The following is a 10639-nucleotide window of genomic DNA, read 5'->3' as shown; positions in this document are numbered from 1 at the left end:
TTCCTTCCTTCCTTCCTTCCTTCCTTCCTTCCTTCCTTCCTTCCTTCTTCAAGCTTTAAAAGTAGGCATGGAAACATTTAATGAATATACATTTGCTTAACATATATTATATATGACTTCACTGTGGCAGTCAGATTTCTAGCAGAAAACAGAATTTCACTCAGATTCATCAGGCAAAGACATTTTCACAAAGGGACACCTTCCAGAGATGTGGGCATGGTTAATGGGATCAGTACAGGATACTGAGGCCCCTAGAGACCAGCAATAGAAGGAAGCCATTATCAGGAATAAATAGTGACATGGAGCTCTGTAAACTTTGGAAATATAAAGGAGGGCCTCTTGTCAGGAGCTTTAATTCTGGAGGGATACTGAGACTTCGAGAAATATGGTGCCAAAGCAGGGAAGGATTAAAGAAAAGATTCCTGGACTCTCTACTCCAGCCCTTCAATCCTACTCACTCCGGTGGGCTTTACCTACCCTAAGAAAGGTTGTAGCATTCTGCAAAAGTCTTTTTGGTACTTGCACAATTTAATTTAACATATAGGGATGGCATGGTCAAATATTACTAAACACATACAAAAATTTAGGCCCTGACTTGGTCATGGGAAATCAATCAATTCAGTTCTGAGGACTGCACAATGATGATGAATGCACTTTTGGTGCTGTGATTAAAATGAGTGGAGAAACATTTTCCTGCATTAGCAATTTCACTGAAGTCATATCAAGTATTCTGTTTCCTAGAATAGCAAGTTTTACTTATATTCCATTGGTTCTTAGAGGAAAGCAGCAGAACGCTCCCAAAATATTTCCACAAAGGATATTAGCTTCAAACTTGTATTCTTCTTCCCTGGAAATATGAAAGATGCAATTATATGTAAGCAATCATAGGTCATTACCTTCTAACCTTTACCCAGTGTGCTCTGTAAGAAATGAGAGACAATTTTCATAATCCCCAGCTCAATGACCAGCTTCATTTCTGTCTAATCAATGGTCTTTAGTGTCTGACATGTGTCACACATACTAGGTAATAATCCAAGAGCTAAAGGGATCTTTCATCATTACTATAGAGTATAATATTATTCTGATCAACTCTTGTCATTCCACATAAAATATATGTATTATTAGCAGTCTCTTATTAAATTACCCTGACTCCATTCCACTTTAGAAGCACTTAGACAATGTAAAATAACATAGCCCTCTAATTATTCTGCTAAGGAGCCAACTCTGAACTTGACAGTCACTGGGCTTATAAGCAAAGATTTCTTCTTTACATTTAGTGTAGAATGAATCAATTCTTTTAGCGTCACTGTTGAAGTGTGGGCTGAGGGGAGCAGGGACCACTGAGGGGCTGAGGAGGAGAAGGATTTAGCAAAACAAACAAACCCCAAGAACGTAAATGATTTTTTGGTCAAATAATACATTTTTTTATTTTCATGTGTTCTCCAAGTGTTTTAATAAAGTATATATATATATATATATATATATATATATATATATATATATATAAAGTATATACGTGTGCATATATATATATATATATATACATACATACATATATCTCAATACTGAACATAGCTCTGTTGGATTCTCTACTGGGCTCTCCACTGAAACAGGGAAATATTTTTACTCTTGTTTGTATTTAGCGATTAGATCAACTTCACCAATCGCCTAGCTTCTTATCTGGCTCCACTCTAACCCAAAGGCTGTATATTGTAATCATGCTTAATTCCTTAACACTTTCTTGAACACGTGGTTTGTTGTTAAGGTTAAAAAAAGCAAAAATGACTTCATTTTTAGAGACAAAATGATCAGCTTTATTAGTTAATTAATTCACCTTGTTAATTACAGCTTCTGTGACAAGCTACTTAATCTCTATAGGTCTCAGTGTCCTCATAGGTAAATGGGGGATAAAATAATTATCTGTGTTGTAAAAACCAAACAAAACAGCATGTGTAAATTGCCCAGCACAGTGCCTGGCACATAATGGGTGCCTAATAATGTTGGTTCTTATTTTTTTTTTTTTGTTCACCTAATGTAATAACCAATAGCTAAAAAGAAATTCTTTAATGCAAGTGTAGAGTCTAAAAAGTAGCCTAAAAAGCAATTCTTTAATGCAAGTGTATATAAGAAACCACTAAGAATAATAATCTGTAAGAGCTTGAAACTAGAATATATTCAGCAGTAGCTCATTTAGACTGGCAAACCAGAAGACCATAGTATCCAGATCACCACAAAAGAGAAGAGTCCTAGTTAATGTGTCTATTATTATAAGCACTATAATTAGAAATGGAAGATCATATAATTTATCTTAGAGACATCCTGCTATACGCATATGGAGAGAGGTGATCTGAAGTGAGAAGATACAGGAGGTACAAAAATGGAAACTTCCTTACCTTTGTATATTTGATCACAGAATTATAAATATTCTGTCTACATCAATGCCACTCTCTGACCTTCACAAAGTTATTTTGTGGTATCCAAGAATATTGACTTACAAATGTGCTGTTATTGCAACTGGAGATCAGCCAAAGGCAGATCATAAAGGATTCTCTTATTATGAGGGAGCAGCTGAGTTCTTTTTAGTTCCCACACACTAATATCTCTATCACAGTAGTGAATATTCATCATTTTATACATTTATTCGACATGTAGTTATTGAAAAACTACTAAATGAAGGCACAGTATTGGATTTTGGAGATAGAGAAATTTAGAATAGCACGGAGTCTCTTTCCTCAAAGATCTCATATTCCATTGGTGAAGACAGACCAGTACAACAAAATGATAACTCACTGCCTACTAACACCTACATCATTCTGCATATGTACTTAATGACTAAAGTTTGTTAAGCATTTACTTTGTCAGGTATTCATAATTGCTGAGCCTTATAACAACTGTCCCTATTTTGCAGGTGGGGAAAATGAAGTAAAGAGATGCTAAGTGACTTACACAAGAGCGTATAGTTACAAAAAGGCCCAACCCAGATTTTACCCTTCCATGTTGTTTGACTCTAACAGTGATGAATACTTCTGGGATGATGGAAATTAGACACTGTAAAAGGGAGAACTAATGATTTGGGATTTAAAAAATAGGTGGACAGTTTTCAGTTGGACAAGAGTAAGCACAATCCAGTGGAAGGGGAAGGGTATTCATAGGAACATGAGATGTCATAGCATGTTTCTGAAATGTTAGGAGATTAGAGTCACTGGATTTAAGTTTAGAAGGGAGACTGACAAAAGAGGAATCTTTTTTTTTTTAAAGATTTATTTATTTATTTATTTGAGACAGCGAGAAAGTACATGAGAGGGGGGAGGGTTAGAGGGAGAAGCAGGCTCCTCGCCGAGCAGGGAGCCCGATGTGGGACTCAATCCAGGGACTCCAGGATCATGACCTGAGCCGAAGGCAGTCGCTCAACCAACTGAGCCACCCAGGTGCCCAAGAGGAATCTTTAGAGGTAGGCAGGGGACAAGAAATTAAAAAGCCCTATATGTTATGCTCATCATCTTACTCTGAGGTTATTCAGATGCTGATAAAGGGTTTATTTCCTGTAGTGACAGATATTCTGTACTTTGCCTAAATATTTCTTAAAATTTTTTTTTATTATTGGTAGTGTAGACTCTGGCCTAGAGAGGTAAAAACTAAAAGACTGTCTTGGATCCTTCCTTCTTCCTTCCTAAAAAATAGAAGGCTGTCCCTGCAGTTCAGGAATGAGGTGACAGGGACTTGAACTAGATAGGGTCCCTTGGAGAGGAGAAGGTGGATCCTGTATGCTTGGTAGGTAGAACTCACTACATGTGGTGAGTGGTTGGGTGTGGGGAAAGAAGGGTCAATGCAGAGTGGGTGAGACCTAGAAGATGAAGAAATTTTGAATAATTCATGTTTCAGATTTGGGAGACAAGTTGCCTTCAACCAACATTAAGAATATACAAGGAAGAACAGAAGACTATTTTTGGGAGGAGTGGGGGAGGAGGTAAGGAGGTGAAAAAAGGAAAAAGACTTTCTTTTGTCTCCTTCCTTCCCTCCCTCCCTCCATCCGTTCCTTCTCTTCCCTTTCCTTCCTTCCTCAATTCCTTCCTTCCTTCCTTCTTTTCTTCCTTTCTTCCTTCCTTCCTTCCCCGTTATAACTTATTTATTTTATTTTTTTCCAACTTAGTATATTAATGAATATTTTTGAGGTGCTCGACATCATTAAAAACCTCCTTCTATTGCTCTGTTTGAACGATATGTTGAATCATATGTTTTCTACTGAAAATATTTTGAATATATTTTCTCCAGGGTAAAGGAAAACATGCCCTCAAATCCTATGTTGCTTTGATTTTTTTTTTTTTTTTTTTTTTTTGCTTTTATTCTTTTTTAACAGTGAACTTGACTCAGGCCATGTCTTTGAGTGGAGATTGAAAAAAAGAGATTGCACATATCTGAGTTTGGACTGACAACATCTCACAGCTACCTTTTTATTGAGTGTTGGAAAATACCTACTTTAACTGAAAGAATACTAAAAGGAATATGTGACAATCACGTCCAAGACATCTTGGTAAGTTAGTCTCAGGTATAGCATGTACCATGATTTCATATACCATCCCTTCCATCATAAATACTTTTTAATCAATGTATAATCAATTTATTACATTTTCATTCTGATTCCTCCTCTTTACCTTACCCTTACCCTATCCCCACTCCACAAAGAGCTTTGCGGCCTTTGAGTGATTACACCAGCCAGTGAAATAATAAAATATATGAAATCAAGATATCTTATTTTTTGTTTGCAAAATCAGCAGTACCCCGGTTGATAAAATCCAGCTATCTTATTCTCCATGGACTTTTCAAGAAAAAAACATCAATCTATTTTCTGACTGAATTGACTGACAATTTCTTCCTTTATTTTGTTCCTTGAATTGATTAGTTTTATCGAATTGACTGGCTCACCCATGAGCCAAGATTCTGTTCATAAAGCAAGAATTGGCTGTACATGTATTAAACTAATTTATTTAGGGTACAAAGTAACTTCTTTTAGAGAAGAGATATTCTTGTTAAATAGCAGTTTCAAAAACCTCCTCCAAAACAGAGAGACCCCCTTAGGGATAAAATAGCTAGCATAGAATTTTCATCTCTGTGTTGGGTTATAAAAATGAAGAGAAGTTCATATAGCCTGTGTTGCATAACAAATGAGGTTTATGTAACCCAAATGTTCTCTGGCCTGACCAGCTTATGACTACCACACATCATAATAAATAACTCTAAATATCCCAATTTCTAAGGCATCATGCTCATGTGCTTGAATGACAGAAATTAGAATCTCTCAACATGTCCTCTAGCTATTTCTAAGAGCTCCACAGATAGCTGTCACATGAGTGCTCAGAAATAAGTCTCCCACATTATTCTGCCTCAGCCCCCAGACATGCTGCCACAATGCTGCCTCTGTTGATGATGGTTGTGGTGGTATCACCTCTCTCCAAGTACAGCTGTCCTTCACCGATGACTGCTCATATCATTACCACTCTAACCTTATGAAAGGGATCCAGCTTTCTTTTTTTTCTGCTTCTAATTGGAAGCCTAGGTGAGATGGATTTGTCATTCTACATGTGAATAGAAAGTCCAAGCTCTAACTTTCAACTTGACTTCACTGAATGTCCAGAGTAATAGAAATGATGTACAGTTTACAATGTGTGTTACTGTAAGTTGATATGCTGGTAGACTCTCAACCTGTTCCTTTTTCTAGGCAAACCTTACTCAATCTGTTGATATCTGGTTTTTGTTCTTTGGCGTTCTCATAAACTTTAGATTAAACATATTATTATTCTTAAAGTCTAGGTTATGCCTTCTCTCTCAATACAGCATGTGAGGGCCATGGGAAGTCCAGATTAAGTCATGCTGTGCAAAGCTCAGGCCCCTTGACACAATCTCTCTTACAGTGCGTAGTGAAGGCAAGACCTATCACTTCCCTCCGGCATTTTCCCCATCTTTATGTTCCATCTACCCTGAGCAACTCTTTAAACAGACTATGTCTAATTTTGCAAGAACGTGCTCTAGTAGACAGGGATGGAGAATTTAAACCGTATGCAATAAAGAAGCATTTATTACATAAGGGAAATGATCAACAGATAATCAGATCTGGCTACCCATTACAAAGCATTATGCAATGTTAGAATGAAATTGTCTCAAGGATTTTCATTTCTGAAAAGAGCCTTTGATAAGTGTTTAGCTGAAATGACAATCAAAAGATTATTTCCAAGAAAAACAATCTGAGGATGAAGTAAACAACTCAGTTTTGAAATTTCAGGTCCATTCCCAGGCTGCTATACCTATTTTTGAAATTATATAAAATTTTACTAATGTTTTTGTGTGTTCTGTAAAGTCTGACAGTATAAGGGATAAGTCATAATTTCTCTCTGAGATGCCATTACAATTAGAATAGTGGGATTTTCTTGAAATATAAAATTACACACTGTGTTATTATGATTTATAGCCCCTAGGCATGTTGCCATAATGCTAATTTTGCTGATAACACTTTCAAGAAATTTGTGTTTGGTCTTTAACCATAGTTCCTGGCTCACAGCTCCCTAAACATTTGAAATTTCCTGAGCAATAAGAGCAATGGGAACATCTTTTGTTATAATATGTAGTCTCTTGTCTTCAGTTGGGGGGATGGGGGTGTGGAGGGCAGGAACTTCAGAACCATAAAAGTGAAATGGGTGTCTTGTTATTCATAACAAGCCCTTCTCCACCACAGTTGGGTTTGTGTTAATGAGGTGACTTTTGGAAAGACGCTAAGGATGGGGGCTGGTTACCAGAGGAACCAAACTTGAATAGTGGGTTGGAACTTTCAGCCTCACCCCACAACCTCTGTGGAGGGGAGAGAGGCTGGAGGTTGAATCACTTGCCCAAAGCCAATGATTTAAGCAATCATGCTTATATAATGAAGCCTCCATTAAAAACCCAAAGAGGAGAGCTCAGAGAGCTTCTGGACTGGTGAATATGTGGAGATTTGGGGAGAGTGGCAAGCTCAGAGAGGACAAGGCAACTCTGCACCTCTTGCCATATACCTTGCCCTATGTATCTCTTCCATCTGGATGTTCATCTGTATTCCTTACCATATCTTTTTATAACAAACTGTTAATCCAGTAAGTAAAATGTTTCTCCGAGTTCTGTGAGGCACTCTAGCAAACTAATTGAACCCAAGGTGGAAGGCACTGGAACCTCCTATCTATAGACCATCAGTCAGAAGCATAAGTGATAACTTGGGCTTGCAACTGGCATCTACAGTGGGAGGGGGAGAGTCTTATAGGGTGACTTTGTGGAATCTGACCCTGTCTTCAGGTAGATAGTGTCAGAATTGAACTGAATTGTAGAAAACCCTGCTGGTGTGTCTGGAACATTGCTTAGTTGGTAGCATAGAAGGGAAATTCCCCGTGCATACATTGGAATTGAGTCCAGGACCCCAAAATACACACATAACACATTTTCAATATAAATTGAATAAAAAAAGGATAAGCAAATACTAATTTTAAAATATAATGTCAGCATTACAACTATTCAGTGTTTAAAAAATTATACTATGTCCTTCTAAATATTTAATATGATCTAACATAACAAAACAAAATATTACTCTATTATTATCTAGATGAGTATATCATTAAAAGGCAATGTATGTTTTTTCTGTTCTTGATTCAATGAGGAGGGATTCTTTCTATGTGCCTCTTCTTTACTTACTACATCTCCATAATACTGTATATAGGGTCTAAAATTTTCAGTCATGTTAAATGTAAGTTGTGTTGTTGACAAGTTAATGAGTGGCCAGGGTGGGCTAGCTGGAGTTCTGAAGATCTGACTTTGAAGGAAGACTACCTCCATTTTGACCTCAGTCTGTACTTTCTAATTAAGTTCTTCTTTTCAGCTTATCTTTAACTCAGGCAAAAGACCCAGAGGGCAAAGCATCCCATGATGGGAACTGAAACTACCCACTCAGGTGACAGGGACTGCCCTGAGCCAGCCAGACTCAGTGTAACTGACCCCACAGCAATGATCCACAGCTATGACCAATCTGACCTTTACTGCTCAGCAGCACTCACCCACTGACTTTTGTCCCACATTTTCCTTATATAAACCCAGAAGTATTTTCAGCACTTTGGAGACTGTCTTTGGGACATTAGTCTGCTTGCTGTCTTCCCTATGCTGGCCTCACTGAAATAAATGTCTTTCTTGTATCACCACCACTTGCCTCTCTGCCTTTGGATTTTGTCAGCAGCGAGGGGCTAAACCTCATCTTTTTGGGACCCCCAGAACCACGTCCTCTTACAATCCTGTGTCCCGGTTACAACTTCACAATTCAGATCAATCCAAATCCTGATTATGTTTGACATCATCTGTTGATTTTCATCGATCCAAGTTAAATATTGATAGGGATCATTCTGGATCCTAAGGTTGGCAAGGACTTGTAGAATAGAGGCATCAATTCCCAAACTCTTCCGGTTTGTTGCTGCCCATTTCAGCAATCTGATAGAAGCAGATTTGGTCAGCAGAATCAATACTGATGACAAAGGATACACCTTCCACCTTCCAGCTTCCTGAGGTGGGATTGGCTACCATTTCACTGCCATGCCTCATCTTTTCCTCTACAACTTCCTTTCTTCTTCTGAAGCTCAGGAGTTTTTTCTCTTCTCATTTGATGGCTAGGAGTCTGGAATCAGGAGAAAAAACAATCATGGTACATATTACACATGAATTTGCATAATTATAGGGTATGCATCTCAGCATTTACTACATCTGATTTCTAAATTTGAGAAGAATAACTAGATATTCTTGCTTAATGCTGTCCTTCTTTCTCTTGGAACCAGTTTGCCTGAGAAGAGAATGGAATCTGCTGTACCACAGGTGTACCATATAAGACTGCCCCTGTTTAGATCATCATGAATAAATGAGTAAGTCTTTCAGCTTTAAGACTCAGTATTTGCAAACCTATTTGGAAAATAAACTTAAAGTCACATTCCTCAATCTGGCCTCTTCTAACAAGAAAAATGATAGTTTGATTTCCCAATTTTCTTACTAAAAGGTAAGTTTTATTTCCCATTTTGTTCAGAACCTGGGCAGAGAGGAAAGATAACATTTCTTGGGTTATCCCTCAAAGTGACATTATGTGTGACATATATTATATGATATCAAATAATTATATGATCATATATATAATCATATATAATCATATGATTATCATGTAATATGTTATACATAATGTCATCTTGAAACATATAATATATGTTACACATGGATGTCTCCATTTGCCCCTCTAGAACTACTCCCCATCCTTCTCCATGTTGATCATCACTGGAGCACTAATAAATGTGGGTTACATCAAGAGTCTCTGAGGCCTCTCAGCTTCTAGTTGAGGTCTGCCAATAAGGACTACCAACAAAAGACTAGAGAGAATCGATAGAATAGAGTCAGGGTATTTATTCCATAGTTAACTTCCTTGGTGTGGTCTCCAACACTCTGTGTCCCTTGATTGAAAGTCACTGCTCCCCTCAAGACATTTAACTCCACATCACTCTCTGTCCTTCTTGTTTCCAGGCACTATTCTCTCTCTCTTTGTCCTGCCGAGCTTAGGGTTGTGAGAGCTTGACTGCTATCTAGATTATTTCATTATGCCTCATGACAAACCTTGGTAAATGTTTCCTTTGTTAATAAACCCCTGTTGGAACATTGTGTTCTGCATGAGACATATTTCCATATTTCCTCCTAGGACACACATGCGGAGTATAAATCATCCATTCATTCATTTATTTATTCATGTATTTATTCAATAAACAATTTCTGAGTATCTTTCACATGTTTGACACAAGAGGTACAAGAAGAAGTATGAGGAACTCACAGCCCAAGGATAAAAGAGAACAGAAAAGCAATTATAATACAAGAAGATAAATGCCCTAATGGTTGACAAAAGTGGTGTGGGCAGATCAGAAAGTAGTACTGATCTGCCTGGAAATATTGCCAAAGGCTTTACAAGGGAGCTAACATTTGAGAAAGGTGGTTGAGAAAGATGAATAGTTTTCCCTTTGGAAAAAGAGATAAAGATAAATAAATAACCTTTATAAGAATAGACCATAATTGATAGCCATCAGTTTGTTCTCTGTATTTGTAGATCTGGTTCTGATTTTTGTTTGTTGATTCATTTGGTTTTTAGATTCCACATATGAGTGACATCATATGGTATTTGTCTTTCTCAGTCTGACTTATTTCATTTAGCATAATGCCTTCTAGGTCCATCCATGTTGTTGCAAATGACATAATCTCATCCTTCTTTATAGTTGCATAATATACCATTGTACATATATACATCTTCTTTATCCATTCGTTTATCAATCGGGAACTTCTGTTGTTTCTGTATCTTGGCTACTGTAAATAATGCTGCAATAAACATAGGTTTGCATATATCTGTTTGAATTACTGTTTTCATTTTCTTTGCAGAATATCCAGTAGTGGAATTATTGGATCATATGGTATTTCTAATTTTTTGAGGAACCTTCATACTTGTTATGCACCTGAAACTAATGTAACATTGTATGTCAGCTGTACTAAAAAAGAAGAAGAAGAAGAAGAAGAAAAAGAAGAAGAAGAAGAAGAAGAAGAAGAAGAAGAAGAAGAAGAAGAA

The 10639-nt window shown here is 37.2% G+C and overlaps 1 pseudogene; it reads left to right on the top strand.

Annotated features, from left to right (window-relative positions):
• LOC118010894 overlaps nucleotides 1-10639 on the top strand; it is an 18651-nt pseudogene that overhangs the window by 1123 nt on the left and 6889 nt on the right.

This window comes from Mirounga leonina, unplaced genomic scaffold (genome assembly GCF_011800145.1).
Source record: "Mirounga leonina isolate KUSES-001 unplaced genomic scaffold, KU_Mleo_1.0 Mir_129, whole genome shotgun sequence".
Lineage (NCBI taxonomy): Eukaryota > Metazoa > Chordata > Mammalia > Carnivora > Phocidae > Mirounga > Mirounga leonina.
Note: the sequence above shows the minus strand (reverse complement) of the source record. Positions and strands in the feature narration are given on the sequence as shown.